We start from the raw sequence: 5283 nt of genomic DNA, 5'->3' as shown, positions 1-5283 counted from the left end.
GAGTGCCACTGTTCGTGCCGTCTTCTTCTATCTGTACACTGTCACACAAACTAATCAACCATCATGCCACTGATGTCTTACAAGAACAGAGTGTACGTCCTACTGAAGATTATCCGTTAATGAAGTTTATAAACAAGAAAATTAAACAAAATGACCTTTATAATTTACTGTATCATATTATTTAGTTTGCAGAAAAGAAAAAACGAACAAAAAAGTTTGAACTTCACTATCTCTATGATTTAGTCTTTACTTTTAAAGAAAAAGCTATTTAAAAAAGAACTGAGTTTACCAGGATAATTAATTCGATAACAAAACAAAATTTTTGGCCTCACCATTGGGTGTCGTCAATAATGGAGCTGACGTAAATTCTTTACAGCATACTGTCAGTTAAAATAAACTTCACAGTATTTACAAATATATAACTATGAGGTAAGAAAGGCTTTACAACCTAAACAAAACACATACGGAGTAGTGAAAGCAATATAAATGTAAACATCTGGAAAAGAAATCCCTCTCATCCATTCATGCGTACGTCCGTCCACATGGTTAGTACTCAGTGTAATTAATCACATGCAGTAAAAGTATCCCATTGTTCACTCCCTTGAATTTTAATTACTTGCGCTGTTCCTGAAAAAAGCATATATAGAATGTTGATCACTCATCTTTAAATAAACAAGCTATTTACAATCGTGCTCGCGAGCCTCACTACTAAAAGTGCACAAGTAAGCCTTCAGTATTACTCCCCCGATGTATTTTAAACTCGTCGCATTGTGGATTTCCTCTCAACTACTGCGCTGAATTGGCTGGCCAGTCTCGATTATTTACTATTCCCTTCTCCTACTTTTGTCATTGTGTGTGAATTCGACCATGAATAACATATATTCATGTTCTACTCAGCATCTGGAACAAAAAGTAAAACAAGTGCGAAAGCTCAATTGTGTAAGATCTGCAAAAGGAGCATCTTATGTGACATCTGTAACCAACAAAAGAGAAAACAAAAAATGCGTAGCATCAACACCAATACCACAAAATATTTTCTTGCATAATCAATTAAGAGATTAAATAAATTATGGGAAAGAGGAGACTCTTGTATTTTTGATACCCATCTCTCTTGTTACGTATCTGCTGCTCGCGTCCTTGTCTCGTGAAAATTATGTCCCAGGATGCCACCAAAGATGACTTCATGGATTTACTGGGGTCTTTCTTACTCTCGCCTAGGATTACCCCAGTAATGTTGGGCTCCGTATCGTCCTGTAGCGTACTTCCAAAACAAAACCTGGAGGAAAACACTTTAACAAAAACGCTTAGTTCTGCTGTCAAGAATGTTATTATCTAGCAAACAGTATTTCTTCTGCTACTGAGGTGGTTGCCGACAAGTCGGGGTGCACCGAACTACGGCCGCTGTGAAGGGACTGCGAATCGTGAATCGCAGCATCCTCCAAATTAATGGCCACGAATGCACTCCAGTTCAAAGTAAATTTTCGAAAACTTGATTGACGGCCGAAGTGCAGAAAGACACACACACGAGCGCAAAGTCCGGAGTAGCCTCACCAAGTATATGTTCGAATCAGAATATCCACACTAATCGCAATATGACCACCGATAACTCTCTCAGTTTTTGGTAGCCTTTCTTCAGAGTTCGGAAAAGCACCCAGCACAATCTCTTCTAGCCAGTCCCAGATAGAGCCTATGTGCTCTTTCAAACAGGGATGTGGAAACCCGTTCCCTAGCTCCCATCATAAAGTTAAAGTGTATCCGCCAATTATATACGTGTGTATGGAAATGGAAGATGAGGGTCGCCCCGTTCCCATGTCTTGTTTGCCAGAAATTCTGGAAATTTTTTTGGGCTTCGCACACCGTTTTCACGGGAAGACCAAAGATTGGAAATTTGCAGACACACGAGTGGCTATATATTTTTCTTAAGAAAACGTGTCTGGAGACCACACACAGCAGCATAACGCCAGGGTGACAGCTGAACACTCCACCTAAAGTTTGCTAACATGGCTGAGTTCTCACCCCATCCAACTGTGGTGCCCCATTCTGCTATTGACGACACTAATCTTCCGTTCTGCCACTCATTGTTCGCGAAAGCTTAGCCAGGAGAATAATCCCTGCCAAGGTTCTTCTGACTGTCCATATAGTCCAATAGCGTGTGACTCTGCACTCTACGCGCACGGCAGCTCTTCCAGAATGTGCGAAAGTTCCTCCTGTTTTCGCTCCAGCGAAAAGGATTTCCGCATGCATTTAATGGAAAAAAACTTCTACAATAATGAAACGCTACAGTGCTACACGCTACCCCCTAGAGACTCATGTAAACAACACGCAAAGAGGTAGAATCTCGACAAATAAAACTGAATCGGAACAAAAATGAAGCAACAGCGACTTGTACGCAAATTCAGTAGACAAATGTGATTTAGTGCGACTAGTAAGGCCTGAAACAGTTCGCTGCCTCACAAACCCCACTCGAAAGTAAAGATCATGACTTGCAAAGACGATTTCCCAATTAACTACGGTAACAGTTCTGCTCTTCTTTCTCTCGAAGACTTGAAAGAAAGATGCACGTTAAAAATTTAATGGCATTTTGAAACAAAAAATATACTAATAGGATTGTTAAGTAATAACCTGCCTTGTGCGTTTAATCTCAACATTCACCCTTACATTGCCAAATGACATCAGGATCAGTAACGAAAAGAAAACATAAAAGAATGTATGACGAAGAATCCTTTGCATTCGGTTTCTATCGTCAAATGTTTGAATTGCCCTGCACCTATTGGAACAAAACTTTGCAGTTTTTGGTGCAAGGACTTCTGGAAAGACTAAAAAGATTGTCTTCTATCACTGCACATACTACACTAAAGCAATGATTTAAATCCCCCTGGGTCGTCGGAACGTGTGCGTAGATATCGCCTTTAAGTTTCCAGAACATTTAACAGCGTCCAACAGAAGTATTCAGGGACAAAGAATGAGGTCCTCGCAGTCCATCTATGTAGTGTGTAAATTTTACACATACAGGGTGTTTCAAAAATGACCGGTATATTTGAAACGGCAATAAAAACTAAACGAACAGCGATAGAAATACACCGCTTGTTGCAATATGCTTGGTACAACAGTACATTTTCAGGCGGACAAACTTTCGAAATTACAGTAGTTACAATTTTCAACAACAGATGGCGCTGCAAATGATGTGAAAGATATAGAAGACAACGCAGTCTGTGGGTGCGCCATTCTGTACGTCGTCTTTCTGCTGTAAGCGTGTGCTGTTCACAACGTGCAAGTGTGCTGTAGACAACATGGTTTATTCCTTAGAACAGAGGATTTTTCTGGTGTTGGAATTCCACCGCCTAGAACACAGTGTTGTTGCAACAAGACGAAGTTTTCAACGGAGGTTTAATGTAACCAAAGGACCGAAAAGCGATACAATAAAGGATCTGTTTGAAAAATTTCAACGGACTGGGAACGTGACGGATGAACGTGCTGGAAAGGTAGGGCGACTGCGTTCGGCAACCACAGAGGGCAACGCGCAGCTAGTGCAGCAGGTGATCCAACAGTGGCCTCGGGTTTCCGTTCGCCGTGTTGCAGCTGCGGTCCAAATGACGCCAACGTCCACGTATCGTCTCATGCGCCAGAGTTTACACCTCTATCCATACAAAATTCAAACGCGGCAACCCCTCAGCGCCGCTACCATTGCTGCACGAGAGGCATTCGCTAACGATATAATGCACAGGATTGATGACGGCGATATGCATGTGGGCAGCATTTGGTTTACTGAAGAAGCTTATTTTTACCTGGACGGCTTCGTCAATAAACAGAACTGGGGCATATGGGGAACCGAAAAGCCCCATGTTGCAGTCCCATCGTCCCTGCATCCTCAAAAAGTACTGGTCTGGGCCGCCATTTCTTCCAAAGGAATCATTGGCCCATTTTTCAGATCCGAAACGATTACTGCATCATGCTATCTGGACATTCTTCGTGAATTTGTGGCGGTACAAACTGCCTTAGACGACACTGCGAACACCTCGTGGTTTATGCAAGATGGTGCCCGGCCACATCGCACGGCCGACGTCTTTAATTTCCTGAATGAATATTTCGATGATCGTGTGATTGCTTCGGGCTATCCGAAACATACAGGAGGCGGCGTGGACTGGCCTCCCTATTCGCCAGACATGAGCCCCTGTGACTTCTTTCTGTGGGGACACTTGAAAGACCAGGTGTACCGCCAGAATGCAGAAACAATTGAACAGCTGAAGCAGTACATCTCATCTGCATGTGAAGCCATTCCGCCAGACACGTTGTCAAAGGTTTCGGGTAATTTCATTCAGAGACTACGCCATATTATTGCTACGCATGGTGGGTATGTGGAAAATATCGTACTATAGAGTTTCCCAGACCGCAGCGCCATCTGTTGTTGGAAATTGTAAGTACTGTAATTTCGAAAGTTAGTATGCCTGAAAATGTACTGTTGTCCCAAGCATATTGCAACAAACGGTGTATTTCTATCGCTGCTCGTTTAGTTTTTATTGCCGTTTCAAATACACCGGTCATTTTTGAAACACCCTGTGCTTGTCTCATGTAAAATTCCATCTAGTAAGCAAACACAAGTATTTTCTGGCTTTGTTCGACACAGGCGCATTATCACCGGACAGAACGGTGCAACTCTTACAGTGATTTTTATCAAGATGTCGCCGTTCCCTCACATACAAACCAACAGACCAGCACGAAAAAGCAAATGGGCTTTCCTGGTTCCCAGAGGGGCCCAACACAGGACCACACGACATTGTTTGCGTCCACATCGACTCAGAGACCCTTTTCACTTTAAACGGTATTCCATTCATAACCTCTATCATTACTACAGAACTACAGAAGGATCCCACGACGTGCAGAGTTTTTAGGAAAACACGCTCGCCAAACTACATCCCTACGAGATCGCACCCAACCTTAGATATCAGGTCAGAGAGTGATCCTGATGCTCACTGAAGGCAAGAGTCCCTCCGAGTGATGACCCCGCCCTCCGTCCACAACTGGGTGTTCGCCCTTCTTCCCGCAGGTCATCGAGTTGCTACCCAGATGAAGGATGCACCTGCAGCCCTTCTTATTGCTCAGCTATTGAGGCGCTCATATCACGACTGGGCACCCACCTCTCCCTCCCTCATACATCGTCACAATGTTTTCAATCATGGCTCCAGCCTCCTGAATCAATCTAGTTTTTATGGGTCCATCTGTCAGTGTGGCTAGTCTTTGTGCAATTTTTCTCACAGTTTCGATATGCCAGCAGAAAGTATTCCA

This window comes from Schistocerca americana, chromosome 3 (assembly GCF_021461395.2).
Source record: "Schistocerca americana isolate TAMUIC-IGC-003095 chromosome 3, iqSchAmer2.1, whole genome shotgun sequence".
NCBI lineage: Eukaryota > Metazoa > Arthropoda > Insecta > Orthoptera > Acrididae > Schistocerca > Schistocerca americana.
The sequence above is the reverse complement of the archived record's forward strand: the minus strand, read 5'-3'. Positions refer to the sequence as shown.